We start from the raw sequence: 20,619 nt of genomic DNA, 5'->3' as shown, positions 1-20,619 counted from the left end.
TTTAACAATTTTATTTGTAGACCAAATAAAGAAGTCAAACTAATCAAGCTTTTTAGGGCATTATAGTTTAAGTATGGTTTTCCTAAATATGTTCCATGGAACCATTCATTCTTGTATAAAACGTGAATGAGATGAATGTGGCCAGAAGAGACAAAGGTCGTAACACCCTGGGTGGTTGTCTTGCTGGTCCTGTTTATATCCTGATGTATTAAAAACTTATCGGTAATAAAAAGTATTAAAAAGACCTGACAATTTTCTAGGCAATTTTCAATTTAGAAAATGTCTACAATATGCTGATGATAGTTTCTCTGTAGGAATATTTTAAGCATTTTGGAGGAGAATTAATTTTTATAGAGATGCAGGTAACCATTGCTTAGCACATAATTGCTGAGGTGTGGTTAATCACCAGTTGTTTTATACAAACAAAATAATTTGGAATGTTTTTCTGTAATTCTATTTTTTAAATAATTATTCTTATTTCCTTCCTAATGTGATAAACTTCATCAGCACTTTTCACAGCATCACAGCTGTTTTGCCTATGGTAAGTTATAACCAATGGATGAAGTGTTCAAAGTTATTATTTGAATTTTTATCATCATTTTGGTATGGTTCCATGATTTTATTTTTTTCAGTATGATTACCTTTTCAGCAAACAGGAATAATATTGAAGCAATCCTATAAAAGTTCACCTAAATTTTGGAGACTGGGTCTTATTTTTGATCACTCAAGACTCAACTAGAAGTGATTTTAATATATAACCCAATGGTAGGGTCAATGAAGCTTTGATGGCTTTGTAGTTCATTCTTGCATATAAAGTAGGACTCAATGGTAAACTGTGTAAATTGCACGTTTTAAGAATTTATATATAGTACTTGAAATCTGTTTCCTTCTTCCTACCTTACTAACACCTCTACATCTTAACTCCTTGCTTATTCTTTACTCTATTTTTTGTCCGTCTTCTTTCTTCCTCCTAAATACCTAGGTTGCCCTGTCCTACCTGAATATTTACTTACGTAGCTACCTCCTAATAATACCAGTAACAGATTAAACATCTGTATTTTGGGGTCCCATTATGTATTACTGAAGATGGACAAGAAATTAATAGAATTTAAGTGTCAGGAACCATATTAAGTATCAATTCACACCGATGTGACAAAGAAAGCATGAATTTATGTTCCAGTTTGCAATCATTTCCTATATGACTGCCAGCAAATTATTTAACATATCTGCCTTTCCTTTTTCTGACCTGTATGTGGTGGTCATTAGACAACTTATTGGCTATTGGTTAAAAAAGAGCATCATAATATGATGCCCAGGAAATATTTGTAATAAGAATATGTTCCTATAATTATGATTTTGTCATTATTGTTTCATTCCTTTTAACCATGATTTTATCTCTTATGTTTCTGTAGTTAAGGTACAAATATCTCGGAGAAGTTATCAATTCTTAAACATTTGTCTTTAGCCTTAGTGATGAAGCACAAATTCACAGGGAGAGTTTAAGGAAAAGGAGCGCAGAATAAGGAAGATGTGACTTATGTTTGAGAAATACGGTTCATACATATTTTTATGTCATCTAATTATGGGAAATATTGAAGCACACTGTTTAATATTATATATTTATTTTTACTTCAATATGAGTATTTGAGCTTAAAAAGAGCAGGAGATTACTGGTGTACTTTATAAGCTTATTTTAGCAAAATGTTTATATCACTTAACTGGAATACATTAAAAATATGTATTTAATACTTCATCAAAAGGAGGAAAGGATTTTCTTATGAAAATATTTCTTCCAGGTGATTTGTTTGTCAGGAATGCTAAATGATACATGCAAATCATCTTCAACATGCGGTTATTTTTTCCCTTCTGATTAAGCAAACCTTATATTGTTCTGCCCAGAATTATTTTAAAACAAATGTCCAATTAATCATTTAATACAATAATAGTTTACATGTATTGCGATTTTGAATGGTAGGCTCATGCATCTGCTCAGTAGGAGGGCTGGGTTTTGAGCAAAAGTGTGCTTTACTTCAGAGTTCATATAAGCTATAATGCCTCTAAACTATACTATTTCTGAGAAATTAATTTTCTCTGATTTTTTTTTTAGTTTTTGTTCAGAACCATACTCTTAGAGACATGAAAAAGAAATATAAGAAATAAGCAGATATACAAAAAGGCCAGATGCAGAAAAAGTTAATATTGGACAGCAAACTAAGCAAAAGGTGATACTGAAAAAAAATATCTAAAACTGATTTATGTAGAACCTACCTGCTCAAACATATGCGGTGTGTGTTTCTGTGTGTGCAAGTATTCTGGAAATGCACTTGAAAAGCACTATAAAATATACAATCATTTTTGTTTCTTTTCCTGAATGTAACTGAACAAAAGGTTCAACATTGACATTCCATTTGGATTATAAGGGGAAGGGCATTTCAAAGACAAAAGCCCATCAGAGAATACAAATTGCTTCTAAGTTCAAATGTAATAACCATTTGCAAGAACAGTTTAGGGGATATCAACTGCCACTGAGATTGCATTCACTTAAGGAGGACATCAAAAGAAACCAGAGATCTCACCACATCATGATTTATGGATTTGGCTTGAACACTTGTAATTACTCCCTTAGCATGAGAGGATGAGTACAGATGCATGAGCTCCACCAAGCTCAAATTCCTGAGAAAACAGGGCACTCGATTCTTTTTTGCTGATGGATTCTCAAGGGTATTATAGTAGTAAATAAGTCAAAATATTATTTCATGGCTCACACTGTAATGGACAAAACTGTGTCAAGATGGCTACTGTTTGTTTGTTTGTTTATACCGGATATTAACCTTCTAAATTCCCTCTGGTAAAATTTTTGGGAAAAAATGTGCTAATGAAATAAATGTTTCTACTGAGAATTTTTACCTAAATGAAAGAATTGATTATGTCTAAGTAAAGTTAATTAATGTTAACAATTATAGAGATGTGAAAAATTTCATAAGACTATAGAATATTTCCACTTTGAGTAAAAAGAGTACTCATTTTTTCTACCTATAATGTCTAAAAATGCAAAAATTAACAAATGCTTCTCATCTTATTTACATGCAAATGTCACATCAATTTCATTTAGATTTTCTGTCCAGTTAAAATAACTAGTTAAATTTAGAGGTTGTAGAAATTAGTTTAATGCACAAAGTTCTAGAAAGCTACAATCTACTGATGTTTTATTTCTACCACTATAACAAATTTATTTATGGCCAATTCCTGCTTTAATACAATAAGGCATGAGGGGAACATAGAGAAATTCACATGGTAAATTATGTTTTATCCAATGAGTAAATTTACTTAAAACTTAATCTTATTATTCATTATTTATCAATCATTTATTTGTTAATGTACACAAGCAATGTCAGGGCTCAGAACACAATACCGCAAAGTATGGCACTTTGACGTGCTGAGCACGTTGAACTGAAAGAGACTGCAAGAACCTCAGAAGCAAGGTCTTTTTGACCTTCTCTCATCTTCATGTTTGTCATCCCTATGTCTCCCCAAAATCATGTCATAGAAAGTAGAATTCCTCTTCCCCAAGATAGGTGTATTAGTCCATTTTCACAGGGCTACAAAGAATACCCCAGACTGGGTAATTTATGAAGAAAAGAGGTGTAATTGACTCACAGTTCAGCGTGGCTGATGAGACCTCAGGAAACTTACACTATGGCTGAAGGTGAAGGGGAAGCAGGCACCTACTTCACAAGGTGGAGGAGAGAAGAGAAGTGCGAGCACAGGACAACCTGCCAGTTTTAAAACCTTTAGACCTCGTGAATCTCACTCACTATTACGATAACGACTTGGGGAAACCACCCCATAATCCAATCACTTTTCTCCCTCTACACAAGGGGATTACAGGTCTCCCTTTCTTGACACAGGAGAATTACAATTTCAACTGACATTTGGTTGGGGCACAGAGCCAGACCGTATCAACAGGTCATAGAAACTAGAACCGTTCTCCCTAAAATCAAGCCATAAGACCAAGAAAGACCACACTCTCTTTTCTCTCTCTTGAATACCCTAATTCCAGAGGAGTCCTACCCCATACTCAGGAGGAAGGAATGCTACATAAAGAGTCCAAAAAGAATCTGAACAGACCGGAAATGCTGGAGTTCCCCCGTCAGTCTCCTGCCATTAGATCATACCCTTTTGTCCAATCATATTTCCACATTGCTCTTCATTCTCCATCAAACCTAAGCATAAAAATATTTTAGAGGTTTTTTCCTGCATCTTTGGGTCTTCATTTCTTTTTTTTTTTTTTTTTTTAATATTTCCAAGAACATAATGCCTAATTTTTATATGGTGATATAGTTAAAAATAAATTGTATTAGGTCAAATTTACACTTTATAAACAATTACCATCCTCATATTTATTTTCCATTCTTGTGTATATTGTCAGCACCCTGAATTGAGACAGTGATTTTTTTATCTCTAAACATATCAGATGTTTCTTTGACTGACTGACCATTTTATATTTTAAAATAACTTCAGAAGTTTAGTTTTAAAAGTTGGTAAGTTAAAGTTAAAATAGTAAAGATTCATTGAAAACATGATATTTTACTAGATTAATGGCACGTGTTTGTAAAGTGTCTGTTTTTTTTTTCTGCATGCTAATACAGCATTTTTATTTAAAAAAAGTTGCACTTGTAATAATTTCTTTTTTATTTATTTATTTTTTTAATTTATTATTATTATACTTTAAGTTGTAGGGTACATGTGCATAACGTGCAGGTTTGTTACATATGTATACTTGTGCCATGTTGCTGTGCTGCACCCATCAACTCGTCATTTACATCAGGTATAACTCCCAATGCAACCCCTCCCCCCTCCCCCCTCCCCATGATAGGCCCCGGTGTGTGATGTTCCCCTTCCTGAGTCCGAGTGATCTCATTGTTCAGTGCCCACCTATGAGTGAGAACATGCGGTGTTTGGTTTTCTGTTCTTGTGATAGTTTGCTAAGAATGATGGATTCCAGCTGCATCCAAGTCCCTACAAAGGACTCAAACTCATCCTTTTTTATGGCTGCATAGTATTCCATGGTGTATATATGCCACATTTTCTTAATCCAGTAGGTCACTGATGGACATTTGGGTTGATTCCAAGTCTTTGCTATTGTGAATAGTGCTGCAATAAACATACGTGTGCATGTGTCTTTATAGCAGCATAATTTATAATCCTTTGGGTATATACCCAGTAATGGGATGGCTGGGTCATATGGTACATCTAGTTCTAGATCCTTGAGGAATTGCCATACTGTTTTCCATAATGGTTGAACTAGTTTACAATCCCACCAACAGTGTAAAAGTGTTCCTATTTCTCCACATCCTCTCCAGCACCTGTTGTTTCCTGACTTTTTAATGATTGCCATTCTAACTGGTGTGAGATGGTATCTCATTGTGGTTTTGATATGCATTTCTCTGATGGCCAGTGATGATGAGCATTTTTTCATGTGTCTGTTGGCTGCATGAATGTCTTCTTTTGAGAAATGTCTGTTCATATCCTTTGCCCACTTTTTGATGGGGTTGTTTGTTTTTTTCTTGTAAATTTGTTTGAGTTCTTTGTAGGTTCTGGATATTAGCCCTTTGTCAGATGAGTAGATTGCAAAAATTTTCTCCCATTCTGTAGGTTGTCTGTTCACTCTGATGGTAGTTTCTTTTGCTGTGCAGAAGCTCTTTAGTTTAATGAGATCCCATTTGTCAATTTTGGCTTTTGCTGCTGTTGCTTTTGGCATTTTAGACATGAAGTCTTTGCCCATGCCTATATCCTGAATGGTACTACCTAGGTTTTCCTCTAGGATTTTTATGGTATTAGGTCTAAGATTTAAGTCTCTAATCCATCTTGAATTAATTTTCATATAAGGAGTAAGGAAAGGATCCAGTTTCAGCTTTCTACTTATGGCTAGCCAATTTTCCCAGCACCATTTATTAAATAGGGAATCCTTTCCCCATTTCTTGTTTCTCTCAGGTTTGTCAAAGATCAAATGGCTGTAGATGTGTGGTATTATTTCTGAGGACTCTGTTCTGTTCCATTGGTCTATATCTCTGTTTTGGTACCAGTACCATGCTGTTTTGGTTACTGTAGCCTTGTAGTATAGTTTGAAGTCAGGTAGTGTGATGCCTCCAGCTTTGTTCTTTTGACTTAGGATTGTCTTGGAGATGCGGGCTCTTTTTTGGTTCCATATGAACTTTAAAGCAGTTTTTTCCAATTCTGTGAAGAAACTCATTGGTAGCTTGATGGGGATGGCATTGAATCTATAAATTACCTTGGGCAGTATGGCCATTTTCACGATATTGATTCTTCCTATCCATGAGCATGGTATGTTCTTCCATTTGTTTATGTCCTCTTTTATTTCACTGAGCAGTGGTTTGTAGTTGTCCTTGAAGAGGTCCTTTACATCCCTTGTAAGTTGGATTCCTAGGTATTTGATTCTCTTTGAAGCAATTGTGAATGGAAGTTCATTCCTGATTTGGCTCTCTGTTTGTCTGTTACTGGTGTATAAGAATGCTTGTGATTTTTGCACATTAATTTTGTATCCTGAGACTTTGCTGAAGTTGCTTATCAGCTTAAGGAGATTTTGGGCTGAGATGATGGGGTTTTCTAAATATACAATCATGTCATCTGCAAAGAGGGACAATTTGACTTCTTCTTTTCCTAACTGAATACCCTTGATTTCTTTCTCTTGCCTGATTGCCCTAGCCAGAACTTCCAACACTATGTTGAATAGGAGTGGTGAGAGAGGGCATCCCTGTCTTGTGCCAGTTTTCCAGTTTTTGCCCATTCAGTATGATATTGGCTGTGGGTTTGTCATAAATAACTCTTATTATTTTGAGGTACGTTCCATCAATACCGAATTTATTGAGCGTTTTTAGCATGAAGGGCTGTTGAATTTTGTCAAAAGCCTTTTCTGCATCTATTGAGATAATCATGTGGTTCTTGTCTTTGGTTCTGTTTATATGCTGGATTATGTTTATTGATTTGCGAATATTGAACCAGCCTTGCATCCCAGGGATGAAGCCCACTTGATCATGGTGGATAAGCTTTTTGATGTGTTGCTGAATCCGGTTTGCCAGTATTTTATTGAGGATTTTTGCATCGATGTTCATCAGGGATATTGGTCTAAAATTCTCTTTTTTTGTTGTGTCTCTGCCAGGCTTTGGTAGCAGGTTGATGTTGGCCTCATAAAATGAGTTAGGGAGGATTCCCTCTTTTTCTATTGATTGGAATAGTTTCAGAAGGAATGGTACCAACTCCTCCTTGTACCTCTGGTAGAATTCAGCTGTGAATCCATCTGGTCCTGGACTTTTTTTGGTTGGTAGGCTATTAATTGTTGCCTCAATTTCAGAGCCTGCTATTGGTCTATTCAGGGATTCAACTTCTTCCTGGTTTAGTCTTGGAAGAGTGTAATTGTCCAGGAAATTATCCATTTCTTCTATGTTTTCCAGTTTATTTGCATAGAGGTGTTTATAGTATTCTCTGATGGTAGTTTGTATTTCTGTGGGGTCGGTGGTGATATCCCCTTTATCATTTTTTATTGCGTTGATTTGATTCTTCTCTCTTTTCTTCTTTATTAGTCTGGCTAGTGGTCTGTCAATTTTGTTGATCTTTTCAAAAAATCAACTCCTGGATTCATTGATTTTTTGGAGGGTTTTTTGTGTCTCTATCTCCTTCAGTTCTGCTCTGATCTTAGTTATTTCTTGCCTTCTGCTAGCTTTCGAATGTGTTTGCTCTTGCTTCTCTAGTTCTTTTAATTGCGATGTTAGAGTGTCAATTTTAGATCTTTCCTGCTTTCTCTTGTGGGCATTTAGTGCTATAAATTTCCCTCTACACACTGCTTTAAATGTGTCCCAGATATTCTGGTATGTTGTATCTTTGTTCTCATTGGTTTCAAAGAACATCTTTATTTCTGCCTTCATTTCGTTATGTAACCAGTAGTCATTCAGGAGCAGGTTGTTCAGTTTCCATGTAGTTGAGCAGTTTTGATTGAGTTTCTTAGTCCTGAGTTCTAGTTTGATTGCACTGTGGTCTGAGAGACAGTTTGTTATAATTTCTGTTCTTGTACATTTGCTGAGGAGTGCTTTACTTCCAATTACATGGTCAATTTTGGAGTAAGTACGATGTGGTGCTGAGAAGAATGTATATTCTGTTGATTTGGGGTGGAGAGTTCTATAGATGTCTATTAGGTCTGCTTGCTGCAGAGATGAGTTCAATTCCTGGATATCCTTGTTAACTTTCTGTCTCGTTGATCTGTCTAATGTTGACAGTGGAGTGTTGAAGTCTCCCATTATTATTGTATGGGAGTCTAAGTCTCTTTGTAAGTCTCTAAGGACTTGCTTGATGAATCTGGGTGCTCCTGTATTGGGTGCATATATATTTAGGATAGTTAGCTCTTCCTGTTGAATTGATCCCTTTACCATTATGTAATGGCCTTCTTTGTCTCTTTTGATCTTTGATGGTTTAAAGTCTGTTTTATCAGAGACTAGTATTGCAACCCCCGCTTTTTTTTGTTCTCCATTTGCTTGGTAAATCTTCCTCCATCCCTTTATTTTGAGCCTATGTATGTCTCTGCGTGTGAGATGGGTCTCCTGAATACAGCAGACTGATGGGTCTTGACTCTTTATCCAGTTTGCCAGTCTGTGTCTTTTAATTGGAGCATTTAGTCCATTTACGTTTAAGGTTAAGATTGTTATGTGTGAACTTGATCCTGCCATTATGATATTAACTGGTTATTTTGCTCGTTAGTTGATGCAGTTTCTTCCTAGCCTCGATGGTCTTTACATTTTGGCATGTTTTTGCAATGGCTGGTACCGGTTGTTCCTTTCCATGTTGAGTGCTTCCTTCAGGGTCTCTTGTAAGGCAGGCCTAGTGATGACAAAATCTCTAAGCATTTGCTTATCTGTAAAGGATTTTATTTCTCCTTCACTTATGAAACTTAGTTTGGCTGGATATGAAATTCTGGGTTTAAAATTCTTTTATTTAAGAATGTTGAATATTGGCCCACACTCTCTTCTGGCTTGTAGAGTTTCTGCCGAGAGATCTGCTGTTAGTCTGATGGGCTTCCCTTTGTGGGTAACCCGACCTTTCTCTCTGGCTGCCCTTAAGATTTTTTCCTTCATTTCAACTTTGGTGAATCTGGCAATTATGTGTCTTGGAGTTGCTCTTCTCGAGGAGTATCTTTGTGGCGTTCTCTGTATTTCCTGGATTTGAATGTTGGCCTGGCCTACTAGGTTGGGGAAGTTCTCCTGGATGATATCCTGAAGAGTGTTTTCCAACTTGGTTCCATTTTCCCCCTCACTTTCAGGCACCCCAATCAGACGTAGATTTGGTCTTTTTACATAATCTCATACTTTTTGCAGGCTTTGTTCATTTCTTTTTCTTCTTTTTTCTTTTGGTTTCTCTTCTCGCTTCATTTCATTCATTTGATCCTCCATCGCTGATACTCTTTCTTCCAGTTGATCGAGTCGGTTACTGAAGCTTGTGCATTTGTCATGTATTTCTCGTGTCATGGTTTTCATCTCTTTCATTTCGTTTATGACCTTCTCTGCATTAATTACTCTAGCCATCAATTCTTCCACTTTTTTTTCAAGATTTTTAGTTTCTTTGCGCTGGGTACGTAATTCCTCCTTTAGCTCTGAGAAATTTGATAGACTGAAGCCTTCTTGTCTCATCTCGTCAAAGTCATTCTCCGTCCAGCTTTGATCTGTTGCTGGCGATGAGCTGCGCTCCTTTGCCGGGGGAGATGCACTCTTATTTTTTGAATTTCCAGCTTTTCTGCCCTGCTTTTTCCCCTTCTTTGTGGTTTTATCTGCCTCTGGTCTTTGATGATGGTGATGTACTGATGGGGTTTTGGTGTAGGTGTCCTTCCTGTTTGATAGTTTTCCTTCTAACAGTCAGGACCCTCAGCTGTAGGTCTGTTGGAGATTGCTTGAGGTCCACTCCAGACCCTGTTTGCCTGGGTATCAGCAGCAGAGGCTGCAGAAGATAGAATATTTCTGAACAGCGAGTGTACCTGTCTGATTCTTGCTTTGGAAGCTTCCTCTCAGGGGTGTACTCCTCTCTGTGAGGTGTGGGGTGTCAGACTGCCCCTAGTGGGGGATGTCTCCCAGTTAGGCTACTCAGGGGTCAGGGACCCACTTGAGCAGGCAGTCTGTCCCTTCTCAGATCTCAACCTCCGTGTTGGGAGATCCACTGCTCTCTTCAAAGCTGCCAGACAGAGTCGTTTGCGTCTGCAGAAGTGTCTGCTGCGTTTGTTTAGTTTACTGTGCCCTGTCCCCAGAGGTGGAGTCTACAGAGACAGGCAGGTTTCCTTGAGCTGCTGTGAGCTCCATCCAGTTTGAGCTTCCCAGCAGCTTTGTTTACCTACTTAAGCCTCAGCAATGGCGGGCGCCCCTCCCCCAGCCTCGCTGCTGCCTTGCCGGTAGATCACAGACTGCTGTGCTAGCAATGAGGGAGGCTCCGTGGGTGTGGGACCCTCCCGGCCAGGTGTGGGATATGATCTCCTGGTGTGCCTGTTTGCTTAAAGCGCAGTATTGGGGTGGGAGTTACCCAATTTTCCAGGTGTTGTGTGTCTCAGTTCCCCTGGCTAGGAAAAGGGACTCCCTTCCCCCTTGCACTTCCCAGGTGAGGCAATGCCTCGCCCTGCTTTAGCTCTCGCTGGTCGGGCTGCAGCAGCTGACCAGCACCGATCGTCCGGCACTCCCCAGTGAGATGAACCCAGTACCTCAGTTGAAAATGCAGAAATCACCGGTCTTCTGTGTCGCTCGCGCTGGGAGTTGGAGACTGGAGCTGCTCCTATTCGGCCATCTTGCTCCGCCCCCCCGCTGGGTCTTCATTTCTGAAGCCTTTGATAAAATCAACTTGTTACACTTTGCTCTTATTAGCTTGTCTTTTTTAATAGGAGCATTGGCTGTGACCCTTATGATGGGTGAAGAAGAGCATGACACCCTTTCCACCTCTATAGTAATAAAGGTGAACAAGAATAATAAATGCAGAGTCTTATAAAGACAAAACTGAACTTATGAATACTCAATGCCTAAATGCCAATTACACAAAATGCCTCTCTTGTTTCCTGACTAATTAAAACCAGTACTATTTTACTCTCTGTGATGACACTGACATTATGACTTTGTCTTGCTCTCTTCCTGTATCTGCTTTTGTGTTCAGTTCAAAGGAAAGTTTTTTCATCAGAATTTATAACCACTCTCAACTTCTGAGGTCTTGTTCATATATGATGTGTGTGTATATATATATACATGTATGTTTATATAATTTAGATATAGATATACTTTTACATATTTATATACTATATTAATTTATAATATCTACATATTTATTATTAAAAACAGAATTTATCTTAACTAATTTGGAATGATATAAAGATACAAGTTATGAACATTTATTATAGGAATTGAAAATACTTAAGACATTTTTAATATCAGAACATATAGAAAATAATTTTAATAACACAACTGCTGATTAAAAAGAAGGAAAAATATTTAATAAAGTATTCCACAAAGGAGTTATTGAACCCTTGTAAGACAGAGATTTTTCTTATACTCTAATGGACATAGTATAAAAGGCCCAAATACTATAACTATAACTTCATCAACGTTTTATAGATAATAATGACATAGTATATCTGCCTGACCAGAAACTCTGTTTATTCCTATAACACACTGACTTCTATGTAAATATTTATTCAAGAAAAATATATTGAGTTTAAAAAAGAAACTTTATATACTAGCAATGAACTTGAAATTAAATAAATAATTCAATTCAAAATAGATTTCCAAAAATAAAACACTTAAGAATACACTTACCAAAAAATACAAGTCTTTAATATTGAAAATTATAAAATACTAATAAGATAAATTAAAGAAAATCTAAATAAATGTAGATCTATTTCATACATATGAATTGAAATAATCAATATTGTTAAAACGGTAATATTATTCAAATTGATCTATAAATTTCTCACAAACTCTATCACATGGCCACAACAGATTACTGCAGAAAATTACAAGCTTATCCTAAAATTTACACAGAAATGTAGAGGATTCATAATTGACAAAAATATTTTGAAAAAGAAAATGAAGTTTGCAGTTACACTTCCAAATTTCAAATTTTACTATGAAACTACAAAAGTCAAGACAATATGTTACTGGGATAAAGGTGTACATATAGATCAATATGACAGAATTGAAAATTCAGAAAGAAATTTTTACATTCATTGTCAATTGCTGTTTGACATAGATATTAAGGCAAATCAATGTGGAAAATTAGTCTTTCCATCAAATGGTGCTGGGACAGCTGAATACCCACATGCAAAAAAAAAAAAAATGTGTTTTTACCTCACATTACACATAAAAAGATATTCCAAGTGAATAGTAGATCTTAGATCTGAAATCAAATCTGCAAATCCTGAAGTTCTAAAACTCCTAGAAGAAAACACAAAAGAAAATATTTGAGACATTTTGTCAGGCAAAGTGTCCCTTAGATACGATGCCAAAAACAGAAACCATAAAAAAAACACAACATATAGCAAGATAATTGAGACTTTTTCAATATTAAAACCTGTGTATTTCAAATGACATAACTAATACAATTAAAAGGCAAACCACAGGGCAAGAGAAAATATCTGAAAATCTCATCTCAAGAAAGGGCTTATATTCAGAATATTAAAAAGAACTCAAACAATGCAATAGGAGGAAACAAATATCCAATTAAAATGGATGACATATTTAATTAGACTTTTCACCAAATAATATATAAAAATATCTAAACAGCACATGAAAATATACTTAATATCATCAGTTATTAAGGAAATGAAAAATAAAACCATAGTGAGATATTACCTCACTCTTACTAAAACAACTTTTATCAAAAAGAGAAAAGTTTATACAAGAATGTGGAGGAAGTGGAATCTTCATACGCTGGCAAGTGGGAATGTAAAGTGATACACACACTTTGGAAAATGGTTTGGCAGTTTCTAAAGAAGCTAAATGCAAGGCAGGGTGGATCACATCCATAATCCCCAAAGTTTGGAAGGGCGAGGCGGGTGGATTGCTTGATATCAGGAGTTTGAGACCAGCCTGGGCAACATGGCAAAACCCCGTCTCTGCACAAAATACAAAAATTAGCTGGGCATGGCGGTGCACGCCTGTAACCACAGCTACTTGGGAGGATCACCTGAGCCCAGGAGGCCGAGGTTGCAGTGAGCAATGATCGTTCCACTGCAAGTTAAACATAAACCTGCCGTATGACCCACTTGTTCTGCTTTAAGCATCTAATCAAGAAAACGAAAGACACTTGTACGCAACTGTTCATAGCAACGTTGTTCATAATGCCAAAAAGTAAAAGGAATCCAAATATCCATCAGCTAGTAAATTAATAAACAAAATGCAGTTTATACAAACAGTGAATTCTATTCAGTAATCTAAACAAATGATCTACTGATTTAGAGCACAGAAACATTAAGTTAGACACAAAGGTTGTATATTTTATGACTCCATTTATATGAAACGTCCCTAAAAGAAACATTTACACTGTCTGAACACAAACTACTGGGATTTGGGGGTAGAAACTGAGATTGACTATAATTCCTTCTGAGGGAACTTTTGAAATGATGGAAATCCTCTAATACTGAATTGTGGTAACAGTGGCAAAACTGTAAGTTTAATAAAAAAAAAAATCACTGAATTATACACATAGAATAGATGAATTTTATAATATTAAAATTATACCTCAACAAAAATGTTTTTTAAAAGCAAGTCATGGCCGGGCGCGGTGGCTCAAGCCTGTAATCCCAGCACTTTGGGAGGCCGAGGCGGGCGGATCACAAGGTCAGGAGATCGAGACCACAGTGAAACCCCGTCTCTACTAAAAATACAAAAAATTAGCCGGGCGCGGTGGCGGGCGCCTGTAGTCCCAGCTACTCAGGAGGCTGAGGCAGGAGAATGGCGGGAACCCGGGAGGCGGAGCTTGCAGTGAGCCGAGATCGCGCCACTGCACTCCAGCCTGGGCAACAGCGTGAGACTCCGTCTCAAAAAAAAAAAAAAAAAAGCAAGTCATAAGAGGCTAAACATTTTAAGAGGTTAATCTTTTTTATTTTTTTTTTCAAACCTGGGATGTGGAATGCCTACCCCAAATAAGATGTAAATTTTTAAAAACCATAAGAAAAATGATTGATGGATTTGATTACTTGAAATTAAATAAAACTATGTTTAAAAAAGATATTTTAAGCTAATGACAAATTAAAAGTCAACTTATAGACAAGAGAAACAAATTCCACCTCATATAAGAGCCAATAAGGTTAGATTTATCAGGCAGCAAGAGAGCCAGGGCAGGAGACAGAATGAATTGAAGGGAAAATGACAGCAGCAGGAAGCCCTCAGATGGGAGTGTTGAGCAGTCCAGATGAGAGAAGGTGATGGTTTGTACTACTGTGCTAACAATCGTGTCACAGAGAGCTGAGTGAGTTAATATTACCTATTTGTGTGGGAGCTGAAAGAATGAAAAAAAAAGAAGAAGAATCTTATAATTTTGATTTGATCACTTAACTATATTTTTGTGCTATTTACTGAGATTGGCAGAAGAGGTCTGGAGAGGAAGTAATTCTGCTTTTGTTAAACCACCTTACAGCATTTGCGGTTAGGACAAATGTGCATTTTTGTTTTTCTGTGCCAGGCTTGTTATCTCCTTTATCTATTATATTAGGTCTTCTCTAAGCCAAAAGCCTTATTCTCCATCTTCCCAAATATGTCTCATCTGCTCATAAAAATCTTAAAGAAAAAGTTAGTTGCTCAAAAAGGTCTTATATCCCACCCAATTTTACTTAGTCAATATTGAAGTTCAATTAACTTTCTAACAATTTGCCATCACAGTCTTGTTTTATTTTCTAGGTGTCCATAGATCAACATTTACCAAGCTGATGTTTACTAAGCATCACACCATATGCTGTACCATGCAAAGGTTCAGTGATACAAGAACCTGAAATTCTAATAAAAAGAATCAATTAGGTAACAAAATAAAGTGAGTGGAATACTGACATTGATGTAATAATAGATATGTTGCGATAGGTGTAAGAGATCATTAAAAATGTTCAGTTCAATGTAAAATGTTCACCATAATTGTGAGGAGATTATTAACTTTTGGGGGACTTCTTTTTACAGCAACCATGAGGATCTTGGTAAAGACATTCATTCTTGTCACCTCATTGCCTAAAACCTCCCAGAGAACTTTCTGTGCACCTAGGATAAAGCAAATTCTTTACTTTGGACTGTAATCTCCTACAAGATTTGGACCTGCCAATTTTATTTTCCAACAATCTTTCTCAAAAATCTCAAGCTAGTTATGCATTAAGAATATTTATGAAATGATTTTCCTTTTATTTGAATATTTTATCCAGTGAACTATCTCACAGAAATAAAAAATCAGTAATAAAGATATATGAATGTTTACTACTGAAATATTTGCTATAGTTAAGCAACATGAACAATGTTAATACTCATCCATAGTGACTATTTGATTAATTATGATATGTTTTTATTGTGCTGTTATTGTCTCCAAGTGAAGCAAAAAATTCAAGTTGCAGAGCAGTTATATAACATGCATTGGTATGGAAATAAATGTTAACAAGAAAACAACAAAATTACCAAAAAACCTCTATATGACTATATACACGTCTATAAAAACAAAAGAGATACATACTGACTTCCTTTCATTGTTTCTATAACAGCGAGTACAATTGTGTGGTAAGAGTGTACAAATTTTTTATATATCTATATATTGATTGATTATAATGAGGATGCTTTTGCTTTTTTAAAAAATTGGAGAATATTCCAGTGAAATACAAAACAATATCCATTCCTCAAATCCTCTTTGTGCCCCTAACTTCAAAGGTATTAGAAAGAAACAAGCATTAAGAATTGTATAAAATCAGCCATATACATTGAAAATTTGTTTCTTGATGAAGCATATTTTATATATTCTCATATGGAGAGACTGAATACATGTAATTGTATTCAATCATTCTAACTAGTTCTTGTTTTTTATTTAGTTTTCTTATATAAGAAAACATTTTTCCCTTTGTGTTTGAACTGTACAGAAGTTTTGAGTATAAGAAAGCATACAGGCTAATTTACCAGCATTTATCGTATGAAAGAGGATTTTATATAGGTTGTAAAAATGCAGTTTTTTAAAGGCATAGGAAAGAAACATTAATTCTATTCATTCACTGATATTTCTGAAGAGACTGATCAGACAGTAATGGGTTACCTAGATGTAATGAAAAAAGAAAACTGTTACCATTCAAATAAATTACTGTCCAATTCTGTATATTTACATGTACATTGACAATACATGTTTTATTCATGTGAATATATGTAAACATATATGTAAATACTATAATAGGAAATAGTTTGACATATGCAATAGTTCTCAATATCCATACTCACAAGATATTATTGATTTTTTATGTTTATATAAAAACTATCTACTTTAAATCACTAGCACTTTTTTTAACAGGTGGACCCTACAATTTTTACATGGGTTATTGCTGTTTGTTTTATAGCCTAGTTTACAAGTGTAGTGTTGTTTTGTGTGTGTGTGCTTGTGTATGGTTGTATATGTTTATGTGTATAAACTTTTCAGTAATGTTTGAAAATATTGTATTTTGTGTTTGAAATATATACATATTCTCTGCATGCATCGTCACTATCAATTATATTATTTAGGTTCTTTATATTCTTTTGTTGTGTTTGGTATATCTGTAATGAACAGACAGAAAAAGTTTATCTCAAGTTCCTTGTATACATTTTAAATTTTGTTGCTTCATATGTATAGTAACATGAGGATTTTTTTTTAACTCTAAGGAAGTGATTTCAGAATGTTGTATTATTAATAGATAGCCTTGCTGATATACTAAATTATATGTACTTATTGTCAATCTTCTTAGTCTATTTAATTATGAAATATACTTTAATGCTATATGTTTTAAAAAAGGAGTAAAGAGCATAAAGCTCATTAATTTGGGAGATAAAGATAATGTTTGCACCAAATACCTTCATCCTAATCTCTTTTTTCTCATCCCAGATCAAAAGAATCTCATGATCTTGCTCTCTTTCTCAAAATGGATGTGACTTGGAATGGATGAGAATATTTGGTTCATGTTTTTCTTAAGCCAAGACATGATGGTCAAAGAATACCATGAGAATTGGCGGTCTAAACCAACGAGAGTAGGGTTCAAGGAGATTACTTGATGTTATTTGTCCAGCTCAGCAGAGCGTGGTCAGCTCTTCCTGGTCCATCTGCTCAAGACTATTACCACAGAACCAAGTAACTGGACCTTTTGCTTACACAGCTTTTATCTGCTCCAGTTCAATGTTTATTTACTTAGTGTGGGGAAATTTTATAATACTGAAAACGAAATAATTTATGATATATAGTTCTGAAAATATTTTATTCCTGATCTTATATTATTTTAGAAAAAAAACAATTCTTTGAATATAGGTAAAATTCTATTTCTCTCTCATATAATACCCAAAGGATTATTAGAAGCCAATGGTGGAAGTACAATACAAAATTTCTGCCCAGTCACATGGACCTCAGAAAACACAAGATGAGCTAGAAATTGTCACTTTTGATCCCATAACTGACTTACATAACAACTCTACATTGTGAAAGCAATGAACAAACATTTGACCAGCTACTAGCTATCTCTAGCACAAAGTCTGATTGACAGACACCTTATACATCATCTACTAACACTCCAAATTTCAATTATGAAACAGAAATTATTTGGAAAAATATAAGACATTGTGCCACTCTTTCTTTACTGTTAGTCTCCTACTCAATGACATGATTAACATAACACACAAAATTGCAAACTCTTCCCTCACTGAAATGGGTACTACTGCTTACCAGATCAGAATAATGACCTTTCCCTCTAATCCCACAAGCTTCCTGTATGCCTCTCGATACACACAGAGACAAAACAGCAGGGGAACAAAAAGCTGATTGAACTAGAGAGACTAAGCTTTGCTGAGTGTATTATATTTTAGGATGTGCTACCACACAAAACTATTACGTGTGAGACAAAAGACAAAACAAGTTATAATATCACAGCATGTAGGGGAATAGTTATCTGTTTTTCTTCTCTTCCTGTTCTTCTCCCCTGTTTCCATTCTTCTTCCTCAATCCTCCTCCCTTCTCCCTTACCCTTTTGCCTTCTCTTCCTTCTCCTCTTCATTATTTTTCTTTATCTTCATATATGTATACCAAATAATAATGATAGGAAACTATGCTACCCCTTGTGAGTAGTAGTAAAATAGGTATACTAGCTAGAATCTGAGGGTTTGAAAACCCTATTAGTATGTAAAGAAAATATGCATTTGACTTAAAGATATATATACTGAGTGTTTTAGGGTAATTAATGTTAGCCACTCTAAAAGAATAATAACTCTAAAATGTCAGAGGATTATAACAGGAAAATGTTCTTTCTGTCCTTGTCTTATACACATGACATTTTGGAAAGGAAAATTAGTATCATTTAAAAGACAGAATTGGCATCATGGGAAATTCAAAATCCTTCTGAATTTGCAGAGAGCTCAGTTTGTTCAAGAATGATAGAGGAAAACATCTGGAACAAAACAAAGCACAAATAAATAAATAAAATAAAAGACATCTTAAAAACTATAGAATTGCACAAAATAAAAAGCAGCAAAAACAATCCTGAAATTACATAGAAAAAGCACACCTGTGAAAATAAGTGTATTCCCCTGTTCTCGTGTTACTCATGAAGACATACCTGAGATTGGGTAATTTATAAAAGAAAGAGGTTTAATTGACTCACAGTTTAGCATGTCTGGGGCAGCCTCAGGAAACTTACAATGATGGTGGAAGGGGAAGCAAACACATCCTTCTTCACATGGTGTCAGCAAAAAGAAGTGCAGAGCGAAGAGGGGGAAAAGACCTTTATAAAACCATTGGATCTCTTGAGAACTCACTATCACCAGAACAGTTTGGAAGTAACCGACCCCATGATTCAAGGACCTCCCACTGGGTTCCTCCCACGATACCTGGGGATTATGGGAACTAAATTCAAGATGAGATTTGGATGGGGACACAGCCGAGTCATATCAATAAGTAACCTCAGAATATAAATTTTAAATTAAGACATTGTATATTGCATCTAATGATATCTAGATGACATGGCCTCAGTAATAATTAGAAAATTGGAGAAGCAAAGAACATGAATAGACACAAAATCATCAGGATTATTTGCCAAAACAACACAGGATGAAGTGTGTATAACGGATGAGATGAGAAAAGGCTGAAAGAGAAACTAGATTGCAGCAAATTTAAAGTTTATATGTAATAATATTGATATATTAACCATTATTTGAGCATTATGCCAATTAGCATTATGCCAATTACTGTCTACTACATTCCAGTTACATTTAATGCATTATGTATTTTAATTTTCCTAGGATATGGTATTTGTAGGATATACCTACTATCGTCTATTATGTGCTATTTGAGTACCCATTATCAGTCAAGGAAAAACTGAAGAACTGTAACAGATGGAATAAAGATGAAGGAACCGTGACAATTTAATGCTAAGTGAGATCCTGAACTAAATCTTGAACCCATAAAAGGACGTTAGTGGCCAGGCTTGGTGGCTCACGCCTGTAATCCCAGCACTTTCGGAGGCCGAGGCGGGTGGATAACGAGGTCAGGAGATCGAGACCATCCTGGCTAACACGTTGAAACCCCGTCTCTACTAAAAATACAAAAAATTACCCTGGTGTGATGGCGGTGCCTGTGGTCCCAGCTACTCGGGAGGCTGAGGCAGGAGAATGGCGGGAACCCGGGAGGCGGAGCTTGCAGTGAGCTGAGATGGCGCCACCGCACTCCAGCCTGGGCGACAGGGCGAAACTCCATCTCAAGAAAAAAAAATAAAAAGGACATTACTGAAAACACTAGAGAACCCAAATGAAATCTGTTATTTATCTAATAATATGTAACATTGATAGTTTTTTAGCTGTGGCAATTGAATTAAGATTAGTTAAGATTGTAATATTAAGGGAAGCTGGGTGTAGAGTATTAAGAATTCTTTGTATTATGTTTGTGTAAAAGTAATTGCAGTTTTGGCCGTTGAAAGTGATGGCAAAACTGCAATTGCTTTTGCACCAATCTAATACTATTTTCGCAATGCTCTGTAAGTCTATAATATCAAAAATTAAACATATTATTAAAATACCAGCATGAATTTTTATTGTCATTTTTTTCAGTTATTTTCAAACTGTCTTCCTGTACTTCCTTGTATTCCATAAAGGAATGTAGGGAGGATCAGTCTTCTCTGTTACCTCTACTTTCAATGTGCGGTGATCGCTATTGGAGCTGCAATCCTGGCCTTTCCCACTCCATGTGACATATTTAGGGGTAGAAATTCAGCATGAATAGCTCAGCCTTTCTCTTCTCTTTTTGCCTTAAGGTACCAGTTGTCCTTTGTAAGTATGCACTCCACACTGTACATTGCATCTCGACACTGTAGGATTTACCAGGCATGCTTCCCTGCGAAAGGTCTGAGGT

The 20,619-nt window shown here is 35.8% G+C and overlaps 1 long non-coding RNA gene across 2 annotated transcripts in view; it reads right to left on the bottom strand.

Annotated features, from left to right (window-relative positions):
* The window catches only part of LOC105498538 (uncharacterized), an 81,879-nt gene extending 61,781 nt beyond the window's left edge, over positions 1-20,098 (bottom strand). The window contains exons 1-2 of one of the 2 annotated variants that reach the window (XR_011621738.1): positions 19,828-20,098; positions 12,378-12,464 (exon numbers count right to left, since the gene is read on the bottom strand). This is a non-coding gene — a long non-coding RNA (uncharacterized lncRNA). Of the gene's footprint in view, positions 1-12,377; positions 12,465-18,913; positions 19,046-19,827 lie in introns of those variants that run through there. The other variant, XR_011621739.1, reaches the window with a different exon arrangement.
* Between the last annotated feature and the right edge of the window lie 521 nt (positions 20,099-20,619).

The sequence above is a fragment of the Macaca nemestrina genome, chromosome 4 (assembly GCF_043159975.1).
Source record: "Macaca nemestrina isolate mMacNem1 chromosome 4, mMacNem.hap1, whole genome shotgun sequence".
Taxonomy (NCBI): Eukaryota; Metazoa; Chordata; class Mammalia; order Primates; family Cercopithecidae; genus Macaca; species Macaca nemestrina.
This window is presented reverse-complemented; position numbering and strand designations above follow the sequence as displayed.